Here is a 22,961-nt window from a genome sequence, read left to right as displayed (position 1 = left end):
AGTCAGAAGTATACATAATTTACCACACCAATCAGAATATGATAGTAAAACACCATCATACCATAGACAGTGGTTTCGATGCTAGAGATGACAACTTCAATTCACAGCCACAAGGCATCTACTTCCTTAGAGACGTCATTGTGAACAGGATTGGCACTATTCGTCATGATCTATGCATAATAGGAACTGACCAACAGGCCTCTGCAAATCTTTTAGAAGTAACTGCCTTTCTAACAAGCACACTATCCTGAGGTGTTCCAGATTGTATGAGTGGTTAATTTGTCTGCACAAGCAAGAACGCAGGTCCTATTAGACACTACTTAAACAGTGTTGCGTGTATTGAGCAAACACTTGCTCCATTAAAATGACCAGCAAAGTTCTGCTCAAGATGCCACTCGGGCGGCAATGCAGCGCTTTTCAAAGAGCCGGCGTTGTTACATGACGCAATCACGTGCTCCTCCTTGGCTCCGCCTCCCTCAGTGCAGCAAGAGCAACCCGCTCGTAATGCTGCTGGAGGGGGGAGCAAGGCAAATATTCAAAGTCTTCAGGCAAGGTAAAAGGCTCCTGCAGCTCTGTTAAAATTACCAGCAAAGTTCTGCTCAAGACTCATTATCTATTCTTGATATCTATGGGCTTAGGCAGGGATGCATTTTTGCCCCTTGGCTTTTTAAACTTTATGTGTCTGATGCTGGAGAATTTTATATCCAAAGCGTCTTTTGTCCTGCCTAAAATCGGGGAGCTCCGAATCTCGTGGACAGCGTATGCTATGGGGTGAACACCCATCTTCTTTATCTTGAATGTACTCCTTACCCATGATTTTTTTGTAGGTCCTTATTGGGATAACAGTGAAGTCTAACAGAGGGTCATCACATGGTTAACCTGTTGAGAAGCAAGAGTTGACTGTTCAAAGTTAAAGGGCTAAAAGCCAACTGTGAGGCACACGTTGCAGTGCATGGACCAGCAGTCCTGGGTTGACATTACCAAGCCAAATTAGAAATAATGATGTATCCCAACTTCAGCTTCAGAGAAAGTAGTGAGGACTCTTGATTACACAGAGGTTTTATACCCCAATATGCACCATTTATGATGTCATCCTACGTGGGAAAATGTGAAACCTATTGTCGGAGGGATTGGTTAGGGGAACATATCTACTTATAGAATACATATGGGTTAGTACTTAATTGGCTGCTTCTTATCTGTAAGACACTCCTTGAATGACCTCTAGACACGTATAATACTGACTATAGCAGAATAAATTATAGCGGATTGGTCTATGCAACATTGTATAGCAGGTTGCCCCATAGACCCACTGATTGGTTGGCATTGCCACCAGAACTTGGACTTTTGGCTTGGCTAGCAGCAGATAAGAAAAACAAAACTCAGGTGCTTGAGTCATGTCCGATTACTCTCCACTTTCCCAATTAGTCCATCATCTTTCATCAGTCTGACCATAAGCCAATGTTTTCCATCTGTAGTTGACCTTGTAGCTCACGCTCTGTTCTGGGACATTGAAGTGAGTGTAAGCACATTGCTATCTTCATCCACAGCTTAATGAATAGCCCTTGTTTTTGACTTCTGAATCACGTGTGAGGAGACAGCAAATTTGTCCATTTCTATCTTTTATTTACAGCTATTTAATTCAATTTGTAATCAGTTCATATTTGAACTTTTACAAAATCAATAAAACATACAAGACAACAATGATTTCATATACAATACAAAACATACCAATACAATAATGTAACACTCATTACTAAGTTCACATATCATCACATCTTTACAACATTTCATTTTGTTTTTAGTTCTATTTATAAACCTTTGACTGAAACTCTACAATCCCCTCGCCCCCGCCCTTTCCGACACAAACACTTTCTTACACCGGCGAAGACAACGGACTAAAACCAGGGCCGTTTACCTGACATGTCCCAACACAAGGGTCAGGCAGAGTCAGGCATTTGACAATAACTACACACACCCGATGGTCCTTTTCCCTTCCCCACTGGGATAAAAGGTGGAGCACGAGAGCACACTGGGAGCAAGGCAAAATTCATGAGGAGGCGGCTGTTCCAGGACGGCAATTCAAAAGGAGAAGAAAAGCAGTGAAACCGCAAGGGGCGACAAGGAGGAAATTGCCCTTGCCCTTTGTGACCCAGACCCGCGAAGCATCAGTGAAAATAATCATAAGACCGGGAACGACAGCTAGCGTGTGGTGCAACAGATGGCAACGGAGCACGGCAGCCTCCCACCCTGATAACCAAGATGGAGAGAGTCGCTTACTTCCGTGGTACCGTCCTTGACTCCAGAGACAAGAAATGCCAGGGAGTTCAGCCCAGCCGTTGAGTCAGAGGGAGAGCCGATAGCAGACAGGGCTGCGTTGAGCGAAGGTTGCAAATGGCAACCTGATATGAATTGAAAGAGTTTGTGAACAAAGAACTGGTGTTTGTTGATGAACTTTTGGGAAACCAAGGGGAAGACCAGCTGCAAAGTAGTTCGGCGCCACAGGGGTGCTTATGCGAAAGTCTCTGGTTGGTCCCCTTTCAATTGAACTACAGATACCAGGAGGCCCTGGGATAGGCCGACGTAAGAGGTCAAAGTGGCCATATAAGGGTCGAGTAAAATCCCTTGTACAATTGAAAGTCTTTCACCCGTAGACCTGTGCACTTTCTGAGGACAGGCATGAACCCGACTGAGGGATGTCCGTTTTGATTTGATGGTCTGAGCCCGATCGAGGGAGGCTATCGCAAAGAAGCAAGAGAGAAAGGGAAACCCACAAAAAATAAAGCAACTACAAGTCCCAAGAGGCATGGGGGTGAAGGTGAAACCCCATCCAGCTTGAGTCCGGATGAGGGAAGCGTACAAAAGGAATGAAGAGAGAGGGACAATGGTCAGAGTGATCAGGCTGGGGTACCCATAAAAGTCCACGCCCCCCTTTCATTTGAACTACAGATACCAGGAGACTCTGGCAGAGGCTGACGTAAGAGGTCAAAATGGTCGTACAAGGGTCGAGTAAAATCCCTTGTACAATCGAAAGTCTTTGACCCGTAACCACAAAAGTAAAGAAGACCCGTGAAGTTTGTGAGGACAAGCATGAAGCCGACTGAGGGATGTCTGCTGTGAGTTGATGGTCTGAGCCCGATCAAGCGGGGCTATCGCAAAGCAGCAAGAGAGAAAGGGAAACACACAATACAAAATAAAGCAACTACAAGTCCCAAGAGGCATTGGGGCGAAGGTGAAAACCTATACAGCTCGAGCCCGGCTGAGGGAATCATACAAAAGGAATGAAGAGAGCGGAACAATGGCCAGAGTGGTCAGGCTTGGGGATCCCATAAAAGTCCTCACCCACTCGAAATTATCTGACCCAGCAAACAGTGGAAGACCTAACGGCTCGAGCCCAACAGAGGGAAGCCAAGGTGCAAGAACCACTGAAGAAGGTTTGAGCCTGACAGAGTGGAACCTTATGTGATAAACAAACTGTGTGAAGCCTGACTGGAGGCTTAAGAGGAAGCCTGACTGGAGGCTTAGGAGAAAGCCTGACTGGAGGCTTAGGAGAAAGTCTGACTGGGGGTTTAAAGGAAATATAGCCACGTGCTGGAGAAGCCCAGGAGTATGCTGTGGTCAAGAGTCCAGCCTTGTCCCAGCTAAAAACGTGGGGATGGAAGACCCCGGCCATAGCATCCTGACTTACCATTTTTGTGAACACTTCTTTCTTTTCTTATGAACACTATCCCACACTATTTTTGTGAATTTAGCAGTAAGGATTGGCACTAGTTTTTTTTAGTATAGGCCCTTTTATTTGACAAGAGGCCACAAGGACTGCCTTATTAGTCGTATTAGGTCGTAGCTTGCACCCATCTTATATTTAGGTTAGGCATTTTTTTCACCCATTTATACAATTTAATTGACACCCTTGAACTGTGATCACTTGTGTCTGTCTTTACCGTCGCCACCTTACAGAACGTTGCATTGGCTGCCAGTCAAAAAACAAATCTTCAAAACGCTCTGCATTGCACACAGAGCAATCTATGACCAAGGAGCAGAATGCGTACAGGAGAAATTCCCCATCTACAAACCAACACAAACACTAAAATCCAGCAACGACATCCACCACGAACACAAACAATCAATACTCGAAACAAATATTTGGGAGATCAGCTTTTTCCTGAATAACAGTGAAACTCGTGCTCCCAAAGAAAATACAAACAGCAGAGACCACCTCAAGTTCAGGAAACTATTAAAACGCTTCAACACTCCAAGCTGAAGAAAATGTCAGAGGGACAAAAATCCACCTACCACAATGCAAGCAACCCCCACGAGAATGGACCACCCAAATGTCAACCGCAAGATCACGAGGAACAAGATTAAGTGAGTCAACCCATCGCAACAAACCCAAAGAGCCCCACTAACCCTACCTAATAACTCCTCAATCCTCTAATTCTCAGCACACCCACCACATAACTGACTTGATACAAGCCTCTGATAGATACACTGAAACCAATAATCTCTACTTTCTCCCACAACTCAATAGACTCAGATAATGTCTACACAACACACAAATGCCAATCTGCCAAATTCATATCAGCACTCAGTGACCGTTTTTTCCGAACTGAAGCTACCAACAGCACATCAAAGCGCTCTTTCGCTTTCCCCTCTCAGCCCACTAACCATCCCAAACCCCCTTCCTTACAAATCCATCTGAGTGCCTGGAGACCATGAAAAATGGCAGCAGTGCACGGTACAAGTCCCACTAACATAACACGCATATTTGGGGCACTTTTTAAACTCCTAGAGGTATTGCCAACAGCATTCACTCAGCCAGAAGTGTCCTTGTGACAGAAGACTATATGTCAACACCCACCAGTAGCGACTGGCCCTTGCTACTCTCAACAAAGAAGCTCTTTATGATAATTTGATGTCACTGACACCAAGAAGAAGCACCATTAGTTACTTTCCTGAGACCTTCGAAAGAGCTTCTTAGTGGATGTAATGTCACAAAATAAAAATGGGATTCAGTGTGTGGAGGGACTTCCTGTACGATTATTCATTACGATTATTCATTGGTTCTGAGGGAGAAATGATGAGTCTGAAAACACTACACCTGTAGTAGTCCAGCATAGAAGGCAACGGGACCGGGATCTGGCTCGATCACAGATTCAGAACTTAGAAATGGCATTATTAGAAATACTGTATATTCTTTTCTTTGCTGTTAAAATAACCCACGTCTTCCAACGTTGATTATTGGACGAGAACAACACTGGGAAAGGTTACTTTAAAAACAGCTCACCTCTTAATGTCACTTCACAGCCTTTCAGTCAGCACCCAGGACCCATCTGCCTTCCCTGTGAATCCAGAACCTGTGTGCAGGTCTGTGACATCACAATCGTCTGCAGGGTGACTGGATGGGAGAGGCAGCGAGATGGGGGGTTGGCCTATCATATTCTATTGAATATTCTGGCGTCCACAGGAAGTGTTCTTGCCTGCTAGGCCATTTGGCAGATTCCCGGCAGGCTTTTACGTGAAAAAAGGCAGCAAGCCTGGGGAGTAGACGGCACGTATGGCCACGTAGGTAAATCTAGTGGCGGGCGGCACCAGCAGATGTTGAATCCTCCAGCTAGCCTAAAATGTTTAGACTACTAGGTTCACGTGACTAGTGGCAGAGACATCCTCCTGTGTCATAACGGAAATTAACAATTTAGAAATCACCCAGCAGGCAATGAATGCTTGCACGTTACTTCTAATTTGCCGTTTTCTTACACCTCCTCCGTTACAAGCAAAACAGACTAAACTACAGGAGCACGGTGGGTGCTACACGTTCGTTTCGTACACTGCCACATATAGCAGACTAGGAATATATAGAAACGTGACGCATGAAACTTTGGACATAACACCCAACGGTAAAGGGTATTGCCAAGAATTCCACAGAAACCCGTGTCTACCACACACGGGCAGACATAGGCCTCAAGCCTCGCCGCGTGAATACACCCAACGTCTAATCATGCGTCTACTGAGGCTGCGTTACACAGAAAGGCAGCTAAAGAACGGCGACCTTCGTGGACAACCCAGGGCAACCACGTGCCCAATACACCAAGCAAGAGAGAAAAGCTTTACAAATTAGAGCATCAAGCACGCCCTAATACGCCCGATAACGCACACTGAACGAGTATACATGCAAAAAAGATAAATAGCACACATTTCATGATACTTTTGAGTGTCCTGCTGTAGGTCTGCGCTGGATGCATGGCTATTGTTGTCAACTAAGTTCAAAGCTGATGAATTAATCCTGTAATGAGTTCGTAGTACATGAATTTCCTGTAGCAGAACTTCTGTTTTGTTCACCTTTCACTTGGGAATATAATGATCATGTGCAATAACTGAATTTGATATGCATATTGATAAGTCTGAATGTCATGATGGTTCAGGAGATAGCTCAGTGTGTTAAGCACTTGTTGCAGTGATCTGTGTTCATAAATGTGATTACAATACCAAATCCTGGCATGGCAGACTCCCCCCTCTCCTTTCTCTGTTGATAAATGTGTGTTTATCAAGTTTGGGGTCAGTGACACCTATTGTGCTACAAAACAAAGTACCTGTACCAGAAAGCATTAGTTACACAAACGAACATAGCAACAGTAAGGTTGCAAAGATTGTAAAACCTGGACAGCCACCCCCAATGAAGAGAACATTATGTTAGTCAGTAGAGGTGATTAGGTAGCCAAATTCAATGCAGTGGGATGAAAGAGTATATGTGCTTACCCCGACTGTACCAACAGGCAATACTGTGATGCAGAACATATCGTCTAATCTCCCTTTATAGTTCCGTCCTGTCTTTGCGGACAGGGTTTGCATTCTCACATTCCGGTGGCATTACTTAGCCCATTGCCTGCTCTTTCTTTTCATGTTGGTTATTTGAATGGAATAGGTTCCAGAAAGGAGAGTGCTGACCAAACATCACTGGTCTCTGACAAGGTTATTTTTAGGCCTGCTAATTTTGCACAAAACAGTTTGTTTTGTTTTACAATATTAAAGATTCATCTTCACGTTATAAGTAAACAACCTTCAAGACTGTGTCACACAATGACTATAGACAGGTGAATTAATCACTCTGTTTATTTTGTTGAGTGTATTTGAATATTCAAAAAAGTACTAACGGTCAGGTGAGATGTTTTAGGCTGACATCAACTAGTATTCAGGTACTTGTAAACTTTCACTTAGATGAGACAATAAAGGTGCAATCTTTTGCATAACATGTTTTTCTAGCGATTGTTTTAAAAAATATACTATCATGTAGCGCTATCATGTGATTTGTGTTCTTCCGAATTCAGACCTAAAATACAGGGTGTTTGTCTAGTTTATGAAAGTCAAACATCCTCAAACAATTGCATCTTGCTGCATGATAAGAACATGTAAACAATGCGGTCATATTCCAAAAGTATAGACTGGGTTATATCCCAGCTTCACCACTTAAGCAACATTTGTGATCCTGGGCATTTCAAATAATCTCATCCTGCATGCCCAGCCGGTCAAAATGGCCAGACCCCTATATACTTTAAAAGTTATCAGCCATGTGATTAGTTCACAGGGTCTGCAGTTCGAAATAGTCACACTCATAGGTTAACTGGTTATAATGTTGGTTCACGTATAATAATAGCGACCAATGATATATTACACACCACAAAATAATTTGTTTATTGGCCCGTTCATGCCAACACCACTTAAGAAGCAAGGCTCATTATGAGATTCCCGCCAACCCCGTAACACCGAATCTGGCGTCCGACGTCCCGGTGCCACTGGGACATTACAAGAGCCAGCGGCGCGGGAAGTCAGGCGTCAGATTTTGTAAGTGTTCATTACCATGAAGTCCCATAGAACGCCATGGAAGTGGGGAGATGGAAGCACCAGCACTGGTGCTAACGGTACCAGTGCTTCCGTGATGACTCTGCCTACCGGGGCCGCTGCACCTGCCAGGATCAGACCTGTCGGGCGCAGCGGCCCCAGCAGGCAGACTCATAGTGTGGTGCAATGTGGCGGTCCAGAAACAAGGGTGAGCTTACTGGCACCCTTGTTTCCGGACTGCTACACTTGTAATGAGGCCATGTCCCTGTTATGTAGTTTCACACACACTACGCGTCATCACCGCGTGGTGTGTGAAATTTAATGTTGTCATGGTTCTGGAATGTAACGATTCCAGAACCATTGTGATTGATTGATTTTCCTCGTATGTTATACTCCGGGGGCTCTACAAATAAACTCATAATAAGGAAGCGAGTATGGGTAATTCTTAACAATTGGCAACGAGAGTACCCTTTCTAGTAGAAGCCCCCAGAGTTCCCTTAACGGCTGCACCTGGTGAGGAGGGCTGCACGGCCGCAGATCGGAGACCGACGCAGTGCCCTGACCGTGAAGGCAGTGTCAGACAACCATCTGACATCCCTGCGAGCGATGCCGACAGGAGGACCCGATCGCAATCACTGAGTGGTGAAAATTATAGAAAGACAGGCCAATTTTGGCGAAGACGCTCCGCTAAGGCGAGCGCATTTGATGAACCGCTGAGCAACGGCAGGCCATTTGAGAAAAGGACCTTAAGGCATGATACGACGTGGTGGCCATTTTGAGAGGGTGCATTCAAGTAACCATAGCAACCATCATACGGTGACTGAACAAAGTACATGCACTGTGGCATTGCAAAACGCACGTTAAACATAGATTCATGCTCCGTGAAGATAAGAGACCATAAATAAGTGGACTTGAAAACCCCTGCCTGTGGATATAAAAGCTCCAATACTGAATACAAGTGTTTTGGATGTTCCATAAATACCAAGTGAAACACAGCCCCAAGAGACACCTAAAGCCAATAGACCTTGTTGACAGTTCGCAATCTAATGACAATATATGATAGTGAAAATGAACAGTCAAGCAAGATAGAGACCTCAAGGTCTGTAAGTGAGTAAATCATCAACCTAACATTATGCAGCATATTACGGCACCAGCATAGTTCCTTCCATTGCCCGGCAACCCCACACACCCATGGGAACAATGGGTAGATGGCTTTCAAGTATATTTGAGAGCTCTGGGTGGTGGTAAATATGATGACCTCAAAGAAGCTACCCTACTGAATTGCATAGGTGCAGAAGCGTTAAGGATCTTCAGAGCGCTTCCTGAACTAGAAGGGACAGATAGTGGAGATAACAATCGTAAGTTTGAAAATTCTTTGGGGAAATTGGCAAAACACTTTTTAAACAAGACCAATATTGTATTAGAAAGATACAAATTCTTTTCAAGACGCCAATTAAAGTGAGAATCAATAGATGCTTATATGGCAGCCTTGAGAGGTCTCATGTCTACGTGCAAGTTTACTGGTGTTAGTGAAGAATATTTAAGGGACCAATTGGTGTTGAACGTGGCAGACTCACGTATACAACAGAGATTATGGCAAACTAAGGATCCATCACTGGAAGAAGCTATAGAGATTGCCAGGATTATGGAACTAGGTGATCGCTTTAGAGAGGTTTGACAAAAATGAGGAGAAAGAAATCAAGATGCTCCAAGAGGAGGAGAGAGAAGACTCTAAAGAACCTTTGGTGGCCATGGTGAGAAAAATGTCAACCACTAATTCCAGGGCTAACTCAAAAAAAGGTAGAGACATGGGGTACAGAAATCAGACTCAAAACCATTGTCATGAATGTGGTTGGTACAAACACAATGATGCTGAGAAAGATTGCCCTGCCGCAGCTGTGGAATGCTACAAATGTGGCCACACAGGTCATTTTGCCAAGGTGTGTAAGAATGTCTGAGGAAGAGCAGGAAGATTTATCAGATATTCATTCAACATCAACAGACAACCGAGGAACACTGTAAGAGTCATCGAAGAAAATACGGACCCGACAATATGCTAACTATCAGGAGTGATCATTCACAACAAGTACATATACTCACAGTTACTGCAATAGGAGAAAAGAAGGGACCGTGGGTTGACTTGGAAATAAATGGTATATCTTTACCAATAATGGTGGATACTGGATCTCCTTACACCATGGTCGATATCAACACATTCATTGAAGTACTGTAAGGCAATCTGCAAAAGTTACAATGCACAGGAGTAAGAACAACAGGGTGTGGCAAAACCCCCATTGAGATCATCGGATGTACCTGGGTGAAGCTATGTTTCCGTGCAAGGGAAACATACTGTAGACTTTATGTAGCAAAGAATGGATCATCAGTGGTCGGATGGGAAGAATAAGCTGTTCTACATGTCAGGATTCATCCAGGAGAAGAAGTTTCCATTCTAAGTGTTCTAAAGACAATAATGACATCAAAGCTACATTAGCAAAGCAATTTCCCAAGGTGTTCTGTGAGAAAATTGGACTGTTAGAAGGGTTCCAACACAAGATAATTCTAAAGAAAGGGGCAATACCTATAGCACACAAGGTAAGAGGAGTTCCCATTGGCACGAAGGAAGCACTCAAAAAGGAACTTTCTTGATTGTGCGAACAAAACATAATAGAAACCATAGAGAGCTCAGAATGGTTGGCTCTCATAGTTTTAGAAAAAAAGCCAGATGGGCCCACAAGGATATGTGTGGATCTTAGAGACCTCAACAAAAATATCTGGATAGACAGACATCCCCTCCCAAATATGGAAGAATTACTTACGACCATGAAACCAGCCAAAATTTTCAGCACCCTAGATTTGTCCTCGGTTTACCATCAGATAGCATTAGAAAATGAATCCAAGAACTTAACTTCATTTGTCACTCCGCTTGGTGCATTTATGTTTAAAACCCTCCATTTGGCCTTGCTTCAGCTGCGGCGGTATTCCAAAGACTGATGTCAATTTTGTTTGGTGGTCTGGAAGAGTATACTGCTTTCAGGATGACATTTTAATATCGGCCAACACAGAAGAAGAACATGATGCGAAACTGATGGGGGTGCTGCAAGTAATTCAAATGAATGGCCTCACCTTGAAACTAGACAAATGCAAGATCAGGTGCGATAAAGTATCATATTTGGGCCATTCAATTGATGCAGATGATATCAGTCCTAAGAAAGAATTGATGAATACTATTTTGGGCATCACTGAGCCAAGAAACAAAGATCAACTGAGAAGTTTCTTGGGCATGACAGAATATTACTCCAAGTTCGTGAGTGATTACACCACTAAAAATATGAGCGAACTTATGAAGAAATCCACGAAATACAAATGGTCAAGTGAGTGCAAGAGCGAATTTGAAGAAAAAAAAATCGGAGTTGGCTGCTGAGTTGCTGCAGTCTGTGGCAGTCTACTCTCTTCTACTCCACTGAGACCTGAGTCCCTCTACATTTCCTGCTTTTGTGGGTGGACCCATAAAAACCCTCACTATCCGCGGAGCGGCCGCAGAGTTGGCTGCTGAGTTGCTGCAGTCTGTGGCAGTCTGTGAGCAGGCGGGGAAGGCCCCCACCACCAACATGGAGGAAAAACAGACTGACATGCCCTCCACACCGCCATCGGGAGGCGAAGACGAGGAGGTGCGATGGATGAGAAGCTCAAAGCTTGCCCACCACAGATTCGATCTCCCCCACCCCTGTCAGTTCGCCCCTCATCAAGACCCATCAAGACCCAGGTTTCCATCAAAAACGGAGTCTGGTTATGCCAGTCCCTCCCAACATTCCCAACATGCGGCCCGTTTCGAAGACTCGCCCCAGGTCGCTGATGAAATTTTAACGACCTGCTCAGGAAAGGACGCGGCCAGCGACAAAGACAAAGACTTGCCAACTCTTTTCACCCCTGCCAAGAACCCATCTGTACTGGACCAGGAGGGCCGCAAGCTGAAATCGGCGTGGGAGCCAGGGAAACCCCCTGCGGATAAGTTCCCGGTGCAAGCGACCGAAGGGTGGGCTGCGAGAGAACTGCATGGGGCTCCCCGGCCCGGGGCGCCTGCAACGCACCAAGAGGGTACACAAAGAACTAACCCGACTTGCTTTCCATCACTTACCAGGAACGCGGAGTTCAGCACGGCGGCGATTACACGGGACCATGTGACTAGTCCCAGTCAGGCAGGACACGAAGAGTCGCCTTCGCTCGGCTCCTCTGTTTCGAGCTCAAAGGGGCGCGTGTCGGAAGCCCCACTGGCTCCGAGCGCGTCATCAGAGAAGAGGGAGGTGCACGCCCTAGTACACGCTGCCGAGAGCGAGGCTCCACTTCCTCAATGTGGTGGAGCCAAGAATCAGCACAGTGAAGGGTCCAGGTCAAATGACAATGAACAACCTATTACACCACAAACTCAGCTGAATGAAGAAAGAAAAGTACTTTTAATTGACTCTCTGCCTACATTTACCTTTCCCAAAAAAACCATTCTTCAAAAAAAAAAAAAAAAAAAAAATTCACAGGAAAAATTCACAGGAAAAAGAAAGGCACAGTCGGCAAGTCATTACATAATAAACAAAAGAAATCTTTGAAAAAGCTCCTGGCCAACTCAGCGATTTGCAACTCTCTAAAAGCATACTTTGCCAGCCAAGGAAAATGGAAATATGACGTCCTTCTTGAACTGACAGACGCAGAACTGCTGGATGCGACGTCTGACCTTTCTGGAGGTCCAAAGCCTGCAAGTTCCCCTACACACCAAAAGAGGGAACCCCACTTAAGCCAAGACCTTCCCACCCCGGCGATCTTGAAAACACCCTTCCACATCCCAAAGTTCAAAAGTTGGCTCACCTGTACCACCTGAAGGCTCGCGAACCGCTCCCCTCAATCTTTCCTCAATGGGGCTTTCTCCCACCTCTTCTGAAACACCTTGGCCGTTTAGTCCCACAGGGTCTTTGCGCCCCCCCTTGCACCACAAACTACTGATGATCACCCAAACAACATCACAACAAAGGAGGGAGCTGAAGACCCTCATGCTCAGAGGCCGGACACCCTTCTGCCTGGGTCCCCAGTTAAAATTCAGCTATCCCCCGACCCTTCTGCCTCCTTGCTGGGTAAAGAGCAGCGCTCTCCTAAGACCCAACCACAGCTATCTACCCCGTCCAGCCGTCCTCATATTTCACCTTGAAGGAAGAGCGGAGGGGCGGCCAAACAGAAGAAGCTCAAAAAGGATACACCGCCCCAAAAATTAGATCTAACAACATTGATGTCAGCATTTACGATTGCGCTTGCTCCATTTGGAAAATTGTATGAAGCCATAAATGACACGCTGAAGGACCAAACTACTTTGATCGCAATGACCCATACTAAGATGACATATTTTGAGGGGTACATAACTGCTAAAGAAAAAGTAGACAGCGTGATATACAACAAAATTATAGGAGACCCAGCACGAGCCAATCTTGCCACCTCAACTCCTCTGCCCAAACCAATTCTAATTAAAGACTCAAGAGATAGTGCGTCTCAAACAGATTCTATTACCCCAAAAGGAATAGACCTGCGGGACCAGACACAGTCAGCAGACAAGGTGCCTTCAAACAAAATTTGTTTTGATTTCGGAAAAAAGCAAACAAAAAATCAAAAACTGAAGGAAAATACTGAACCCCCTCGCCAATTCTTATTTGAAGGGGCAAAAAAGGGAGCAGCTAAATCATGCTTGAAAGAATCCGGCCCACAACAAACACATCTGCCTTTTTTGGTGAATCCAGTTAAAGGCTTGACAAAAGGAACACCAGCCCAACTAACTAAGCCAAACGGGGGGAAAAAAAAAAACAATCTTCAAGGACCGGCACCAGTTCCTTCAGGCCCGGCACTGGGAAATGACCCAGACCCCCATCTGAGGAACAGAGAGTCGGCTCCTAAACCAAGTGAGTCCTGCGGATCCTCAAATTCCCCCATCCAGGTTTGTCATTTTGTTAGAAGTCCCTCACAGACTTCACCAGTACATTCGCCAATCACTGCGGAAGACTTCCTGAGAGACGAAGCTTCCATGAACATTACCCTCCACTCATCTCCGGGGAGCTGTACCCAAAGCCAAAATGACGAAAAGGAGCGCAAAAGCTCGTCCTCGAACACCAACCGTGCAACATCCCCAATATCAAAAAAATGAAGGAAGAACAGTAAAAACAAGAAGATGGACTCGCGAAGACCTAACTTGAGATATCACAGAGGGCCGGAACTCTCCAGAGTGAAACCTGTGACATTAAAAAGAAACTACCCAGAAATAAAATCACCTAACGAAACTGACAATGATCGAAGAGACAGTCCTAACTCGCACAAAAGATCAAAGGAATCCATTGAACAGAAAGAAAACAACCACTTCAGAGACAGAACTCTGACCCAAAAAATAGCAAAACAGCAAAGACTAGCTTCGGCTACAGTTTTCAAGCTGGAACAGATCCCGGAAAACTCAGAGAAGACAACCTTAAACAGGGGAACGGTTTTAAAAATCTTGAAACGCATCAGAGACCTTGAAGATCTGACGACAGAGGATCTGATATTAGTAGAACCCTACCACAAAGATCAAAAAGCAAAGACCTACCTACATGTGAGAGCAAAAGCTAAAGGCAGATGGTCCAAAGAAGGCAAAGCAGACCTCCTGAAAAGGGGCTACTACATCACAGAGGTAAAAAGACTATTGAACGACCAGCTATCTCAGCACAGGGGGAACACTTACCCAACTGGGAAAACCCACTATATACAAAAACATAACTCAATACTCAAAATCTGACCCAAACACCCAAGCGGGACTTTGTTAGAATACCGGCCAATACTGGCAAGCATGAGAGTCAGCACTCTCCTTCAAGGAGACCCACTGAAAGAAACTTGTACAGATCAAGAGAAATTCAAGAAGAAAGATCTCTCACCAAGAGACGGATCCCGTCTCACTCAGAAACTAAGATTGAACAAAATCCGTCTGACAGAAACCCCAACACCTTGAGACACCTGGAGTCTTCTACTACTCAGAACAACTTGTCAACATTTGCACCAATCAAGCAGCTTTTGGCATGGCTTCCGAAAACCTCATCAAGCCACACGAAGAAATAGCAACAAATACCATCCATCGAAACGCCGAAAACATTTAAAGATGTAACAAGCTCAAAAGATCTCAGTTCAGAACTAGACCATCAAACCCGGACGCTTAAAATGATGTCATGGAACACCAGGGGTTACACTCACCTCACAAAAGCAGGAGGAGTAAACCTAGGGGAATTTGACATCATAACCCTTCAAGAAAAGTGGCTTCTTGTCCCCCCTACAATCGACGGCTTTTCGGTTGTGGTTTCACCAGCAAACAAAGGCCGCTTGGGCCGTCCTTCAGCTGGTCTCCTTGTGGCAGTCCGATCCGGGTCAGGCCTCTCAATCCAGAAGAAGCTTGCTGTTACTCAAACACACCTAGCAGTACTAGTAAAGTGGGAACGACTGGATGCCGAGACTCACTCTATGACATCCTCTCTGATCACCATAGTTACAACCTATTGGAACCCTCAAGTAATCTCAGACAGGCTCTTTCTAGCGACCATCGAATCCGAGATCGACGGCATCATGACTGCACAAAACAACCCTCTTATAATTTTAAGTGGGGACCTGAACGCCAAATGCCCGAACGGACTCCCAAGAAGCATTCCATCACGTCCGTCAAGTCAGGTGGAATCACGTGGCAAATTATAGCAATCCCTCATGGATTCGAGAAATCTCTACAATATCGACCACTCCCTACCTCTGGCCTCTTACATTCCGACATGGGAAAGAGGGTCACAAGAAGGGACGATCGATTACATATTTGTATCGGAACCAATGCTGAGTCGGATCACATCTTTTGAGGTCATAAGGGCCGAGGCAAGCGACCACAACATCTTGAAAATCGTCTGGCTGACTGAAGGAGGAGGCAGACTTCGAATGCCTGAAAAAACTGAATCCAACGCGCAAGGAAATCGGCTAAGACTCACGGCGGAGTGAATTAAAGAACTCTCAAAAAACTACGCAACACACTGCTCATGGAAAGAAAGAGGGGCAATAAATTCAACTGACTACCAACCCTTACTGCTTCCGTATCAGATGCCCAGGAAGTTAAACCCAAAGGGCAACCAACAACCACTACACACTTACGACAAGGAGTTGGTAATGAAACCTTGTATCTTGAGAAAGCTGAAGAAACAGGCAGCAACCTCTGAATCAGATGGCCCAATGAAAGCTTACCTGAACGAACAAAAACTGTACAAATCCTGGTTAAGATTCCACAGAGCTCTCCTTTATCAATGTGATGCAGAAGAAATGATGAGAAAATTGGCAGATAAGAACTCAGGCGGCTCAACTGCAACAGGATCAAACAACGTCTCGGAAGAAGTCTGGAAATTGCATTTTTCCAAGATATTCCAGCTCCCCACGCAAACTAGACCCTCCACTGGGTCCGAGCTAAAACCAACAACCTGGGAAGACTTCTCAAACAAAGAGGACATTGTGTTGGCCATCAGGCGTCTTAAATCCTCCAGAGCTCCTGGCCCCAACGGAATTACCAACATAGACCTAAAAAAACATCCGGAGGAATGGGCGAGTTTCATTGGCCAGGTGTTCAAAAAATGCTGCCTCACTAAAACGATCCCGAAGTCCTGGTGTTCTGCAGTGATTGCCCCTATCTACAAAAAAGGCGACAGAATGATCCAGGGAATTATCGCCCTCTTGCGCTTATGGAGACAATCGGCAAGTTATACGGATCATTTCTCTTAAAGAGCTTCCAAGCCTGGGCTAAATCAGCCCCATGCCAGGACCCTTTTCAAGCAGGGTTTATGAAAAATTCAGGGACCACAGTTAACATCATGATGCTAATTGTCATAAACAACAAGCTTACGCCAAGGCCTGGGAAAGTATACCTGGTGTTCATAGATCTCAGTCAAGCTTTTGATCAAATAGACAGAGCTCTGCTGTGGTCCAAACTGGAACAATGGAAATGTCCAAGCAAACTTCTTGACCCAATAAAGGCTTTTCACAACATGACGTCAATCAGGGTCAAGTTAAACCAAACAGGCACACTGTCGGAAGAAATCCCAACGCTCAGAGGGGTAAAACAGGGCTGCCCGCTGGCCCCGGCTCTGTTCATCTCTTTTCTTGGAGACCTTAAAGAAAATTCCAGCAACACAAGATCTTTTCCTCCGAAAGTTGGCAAGACTTCTGTGGTCCGTTTACTATACGCAGATGACATCATCCTTCTTGACCAGACTGAAATTGGCCTTCAAAGACAGCTTGATAATCTGGCCAAATACATCTCTAAAAACAACCTAGAGATAAATAAAGGGAAAACAAAAATCCTGATTTTTGGACAACCTCCAAAAAAGAACTCAAAAAACTTCAGATGGCACATCGAAAACTCGACCATAGAAGTGGTGAAGTCCTTTAAATACCTGGGTGTGATGATGGACAACTCAAAGTCTGAGACATCGATGCAAAACCATCTGCGGGACAAGGTCCGAAAACTCACCACACAGGCAAACATAATTGACAGGAAATACGGCCAGTTTTCGCTCTTACCAGCCATAAAATTCTACAAAGGCAAAGTAGTTCCGAGCTTGGCATATGGATGTGAGGCAATGCCATCAATTCCCACGACAATATGGCCAAAATTGGAGGCCTACTTTTGGCGGAAAGTCCTTCAGCTTACCAATTCCACATCGGTCTCGGTTATTAGAAGAGAACTGGGACCACTCTCCTTGAAAGCTGCCTTCGAAGCAGGTGAAATGGCTCTGTTCAGGAAAGTAATAATGCAGGACTCTCCTCTCCTGTACAACATAATCAAAACTGAAATGTCAGCAGGAAGGGGCAAGGCTCTCACAACTTAGGTGGCCAAGCAGCGAGCCCACTTGGACAATATTGGATGTTCTGAAGACTAACTGATCCGAAACCCCACAAAAATAAAACGGAAAATGGACCAACTGGACTGGATAGAGACTAACATCAGCGGAAAAAAACAAACTTCTCACTCATCTAAATTTCCAGCCCAAAAAATTGCATTTAACCACTGAAGTCCTAAAAAGGTTTCCAGACAAGGCCCTAAGATCCATCTTTCTGAGATCTCGTCTCAACCTACTTTCGACCAATGAAATAAAGGCCATTAGGGGCCAGTCGCAAACAAACCACTGTCGCTTATGCAAAACTGAACATGAGCCCGAATCGGTAAAGCACCGCCTGATGCACTGCTCTCAAACGAAAAAATGGAGAAGAGCGTACCTGGGCCCGCTGATTCAGCCTAGTCTCTTGTATGAAGAAGACGTCTGGTGGAACCGCCTCCTGAGTGGATCGAGGACAGCATGGTCAATAGCGACTGCCAAAGTTTTAAAGGCAGCCCTAGAGAAATGTGCTTCAAATCCAATGCAGACGAGCGACCATGTTTGACCAACTAAAGGTTTTTACCTCATCTTGAATACCAGAGCATGGTTGGACAGATAACTTCAAGAAACTTCAAGATTTTCTCTCTTTTTGCAAAATCATTGATTTGATAAAAGCAAAGAAATAAAAAAATTAAAAAAGATATCAATAAAGCCCCGTCACTGGGCATGTTTGACTGCAAAGCCAAAACCATAATTTCAGTGTCATGATTCCTGCCCCTCATGACCCCAGCCCTCCAAGATGTCAGGCTGGAGCCAGGCCACGATCACCTACATGGCCCTCAAGGGCCTCTCTATCCCTCCAAAGACCCACTTGGAGTCAGACTTGGCGCTTGTGGCACCAGACTCACTCACTCCCATAGGATAACATTGGGGATTGGACTTGTTGTGCATTGAATGGGACAAGATGGATGCCTCCACATATTTCGGTTCCCAGAACTGCGTGTGCGGTCTAGCCTTTTGGGTGTGGTTCAGCCCAGAGACACCTGGGATACCCAGAGACCATTTAAGCCACACCCAGGCTGAGAAACATGCTTTGCGTTTTCTGCACCTGCAGCGTGACACTCACCGTGTTTGGATCGGTCTCCAGTAGGCCTGCATCTTTCTTCTGTGCTCAGCTCCTGCAAGAACACCGTTAGGAACAGCCTTACCTTGCAGCACTTCTGCCCATCATTCATCGCTCCTTCTGTTCTGCGGGGATCTTCGGCGGTGTCATTCCCACCCCGGCACGCCGCTTCGTAAGGAAAAGGGAAAAGAACAGAAAAAGGCATTATTAAGCATTCTGCAAATCTTCGCTTATTTTTTAAATACTGTACGAGCTTCAAACGCTTACCTGAATCCCAGCCGCTCTGGGGGAATTCTGTCACCGGAACTTCTCATCCATCTGCAAGAGGGAAAAGACACTCTAGGTTAGCGTGGAAACATCTAGAGGCGCCGCATACTGTGCTTACTTACCGCATTTGTTCTTCATAACCGGCATCCACACTGAAAACGTCAAGGCACCTGAAAGACACAGAAAAAGAACTCAGTTCAATGCAAATACGAAAGGGGTGCATCGTGCATCGCGCTCTCACCTTCAGCGCTACTCATCTCAGCAGCACGCTGCCATCCCCGGATGCCGGCCATCATCTAAGGAAGGAAAGGAACGAAGTTAGAGAACTGTTCAAAAGACTCATTATACTTACCTGTCGGACTCTTGCCAGTGAAGTAACTAGGCAGTAACGAGCCTGCATCAATCAACGCGCCCCTGTGCTGAAAGCAGGACGGAGAGCACACTATCCAAGAAAACAAGGTGAGCTGTGGATCAAAGGGAAGGGTTGGACCCCGGGGAAGAAGGGGTTCAAGCACACAGAGACAATAGGGAGTTAAACTGTACCAATCCTGCCCAGTCTCCAGTCGAATAGCCTCCAGGGAAGGGTTTGAGGTCGTAAGAGGTCAGAACAGGCTGAGTGACGTCCCTGTGGATACCAGGTGAGCGTTACAGAACACAAAGCCTCACATCAAAATCCACCTGGGCGTCATGGAAACGTCAGAAACCGACCAATTAGCCCACATGTTGGGGCAGCTACATTCCGAAGTACATGCAGCCAGGCAGGAGACCAACACCCTGAGGAGAGAGCTGATAGTAGCCAAAGAACACACTGATGATTTAAGCCGGCAACTTCTCCAGTCACAAGCAGGACATGCACCTATCCCGTTCAGATAACCCTTCCTGGGGCAGTTCCCTTGGCCCCACCCGAACGATTTACGGGGGATCCCAAGAGGTTTGCAATGTTCATGAACCAGTGCCCCCTGCACTTCCTTTGTAGGCTAGGGGCCTTTCCGAATGACCAATCACGGGTCGCTTTTGTGCTATCCTACCTGAGTGGTAGCGCTGCGGACTGGTCTGTACCCTTGGTGGCCCAAGACGATCCTTTGCTGCATGACATCAGGGGCTTTCAGCAGGAGGTGGAAAAGCTGTTCGCCCATCGTACTCATGGGCAGGCATTAGACAACGAACTTCTGTCCCTACACCAAGGGAATCAAGACCTATTAACATACATAGCCACGTTCAATAGACTCGTAGTTGAAGCAGAATGGCCAGTGGAGAAGAGAACCACGTTATTTCATCAGGGGTTGCGGGGGGAGCTCAAGGATGTTCTCGCACAAGTAGTGAACCCCCCGAAAGACTGCTCAGAATTCATTGACCTTGTTGTTCAACTGGATCATAGGTTGCAGGACCGAAGAGCAGATCGAACCAGACCGGACCCTCGCCCTATGTATGTGCGTTCAAAGGACAATACTGCCCGAACAACGGAAGGTTCAGGAGAACCAATGCAAATCGGGGGGGGGTCAGATCCCCCTTGACTAAAGCGGAAAGGGATAAAAGGAGACAGCAGCAGTTATGTTTGTACTGTGGAAGGTCAGGTCATTTCCTTAAAGAGTGCCCTGTGAAGTCACCGAGGAGGACGGTAGGGGCCATGGACAAGGAAGATACCATCAAGGAATCGGAAAACTCCCCAGCCCGGCAAGTGTAGGGGTCCACTTGTCGAGCGAAGAAAGTGAACTACAGACTTCCCATTCTGCATCTGTGGTCTTGATCAATCACCAACAACCATCTCGGATGCACACAGTAAGAGAGTACATATACAGTGCAGCCGTTGGGAATTACATTGACCAGGATCTTGCGGCAAAGATGGGGCTTCCGTTATGCCCTAAATCAACCACCGACACTGTTACCACTGTCGACGGCACGGAAATAGCTTCTGGTACAGTATCTCAATGCACTGCAGCTTTAACCCTTCTGTGCCAGGATGGACACCAAGAATCTATTGTTTTCAACCTCATTAAGGCACCACAGTTCCGGTTGATTTTGGGAATGCCATGGTTGGTAGCTCACAATCCTCGAATCGATTGGCGAGCAAAAGAATTGGCCCTTCCTGAGACTTGCGCCCACACATGTTATCGCCAAGAGAAACAACCAATAGACACCAGAACCTCCATGCTTGCGACTGTGGCAATTGGCACCCTACCAAGTGAATACCAGGACTTTCAAGATGTCTTTCAGAAAGAACAGGCTAATACCCTGCCACCGCATAGACCATACGATTGCCAAATCGACCTGATACCCGGCGCACAAATCCCTTGTGGGTGAATTTACGCACTCCCAGAACCAGAAAAACAACACCTGAAGGCCTATCTTGACCAATACCTGGTCAACGGGTTCATCCGTCCCTCGAAGTCTCCTGCAGCCAGTCCTTTATTCTTCGTACCGAAAAAGGAGGGGGACTTGACAACGTGCATCGACTATCGCGCACTGAACCAGATTACCATAAAAAATCGCTACCCCCTGCCACTGATCCCAGAATTGCTTCATCAAGTCAAAGATGCCCAAATCTACACAAAACTAGACCTGAGGGGGGCATATCACCTTGTTCGCGTAAAACAGGGGGACGAATGGAAAACCGCTTTTCGCACCAAATACGGCTTGTACGAATATCAAGTAATGCCCTTTGGCCTTTGCAACGCGCCTGCTGCATTTCAATACTTCATGAACAATGTCCTACAGGAATTGATTGATGTCTGTGCTCTAGTGTACATCGACGATATACTAGTATATTCCGCATCTAAGCAGGACCACGTTAAACACGTCCAATCCGTATTGGAGAAACTCTGCCAACACCAGCTCTACGCCAAGCTCGAAAAGTGCTCATTCCACGTCTCCGAGGTGGAATTTCTGGGCTTTATTCTCAGCCCGAATGGAATTAGAATGGATGTACACAAGGTAGATGCTATCCTGAACTGGCCATCCCCAAATTCATTCAAGGGGGTTCAAAGTATGCTGGGTTTTGCAAACTTCTACCGCCGGTTCATCCCAGGATTTTCGCAAATCGTGCATCCCATCACGGAAAAGCAACAAAAAGTTCCAGTGGACAACTTAAGCCGAGGAGGCTTTCCAGGAACTCAAAGCAAGATTCACATCTGCCCCAATCTTACGCCACCCTCGCCCTGATCTCCCATACCTGGTGGAAACTGACGCCTCAAGCATGGGTATGGGAGCCGTCCTCTCACAAAAGGACCCGAAACGGGCCAGTTACACCCTGTTGCCTTCTGGTCGCGTAAATTCACACCCCTTAAACTCAATTACGCTATCACAGACAAAGAACTCCTGGCCATTAAGTCAGCCTTTAAGGCATGGCGGCACTACCTCTTGGGCGCCAGGTACACAATCACCGTAATAACTGACCACCGCAACCTCCAGTACCTAAAAACGGCAAAGGCCCAATCCTCACGACAACTACATTGGGCTCTTTTTTTTGCTGAATATGACAACGTGATTACATTCGACCAGGGGTGAAAAACAGGAAGGCCGATGCCCTTTCCCGTATGGGGGTGGAAGAGCAAGGGTTTCAGACCCCTGACCCAATAGCAATCACCCCGAGTGACAAGCTCCAACCATAACTCAGAAAGAATTACATGAAGGAATACAAAACCTGATGAGTGCGGAGCATTTACAAGCGTGGAGTGCACAAGGAGAACATTACATGATAAAAGATCAGTTGCCCTACTTCAGGAATCGTTTATTCTTACCAAACCAAGAACTACGAGAACAAGTCATGTCCGGTTATCATGATTCCTTGATCGAGGGCCACCCCGGAATCGCTAAAACCCTAGCCAAGGTAATACGAAATTATTGGTGGCCCACGTGGC

At 45.9% G+C, this 22,961-nt stretch overlaps 1 protein-coding gene across 8 annotated transcripts in view; it reads right to left on the bottom strand.

Moving 5' to 3' along the window:
* LOC138565957 (uncharacterized) overlaps positions 1-5,367 on the bottom strand; it is a 1,066,445-nt gene extending 1,061,078 nt beyond the window's left edge. For 7 of the 8 annotated variants that reach the window (XR_011301733.1, XR_011301735.1, XR_011301734.1 and 4 more), the window contains exon 1: positions 5,282-5,356. The gene's annotated coding sequence lies outside the window, so the exon portion shown is untranslated. Of the gene's footprint in view, positions 1-5,281 lie in introns of all 8 variants that reach the window. The other variant, XM_069643053.1, reaches the window with a different exon arrangement.
* Positions 5,368-22,961: the final 17,594 nt, after the last annotated feature.

This window comes from Ambystoma mexicanum, chromosome 2p (genome assembly GCF_040938575.1).
Source record: "Ambystoma mexicanum isolate Mex_15411 chromosome 2p, UKY_AmexF1_1, whole genome shotgun sequence".
In the NCBI taxonomy this organism is placed as follows: domain Eukaryota; kingdom Metazoa; phylum Chordata; class Amphibia; order Caudata; family Ambystomatidae; genus Ambystoma; species Ambystoma mexicanum.
Note: the sequence above shows the minus strand (reverse complement) of the source record. Positions and strands in the feature narration are given on the sequence as shown.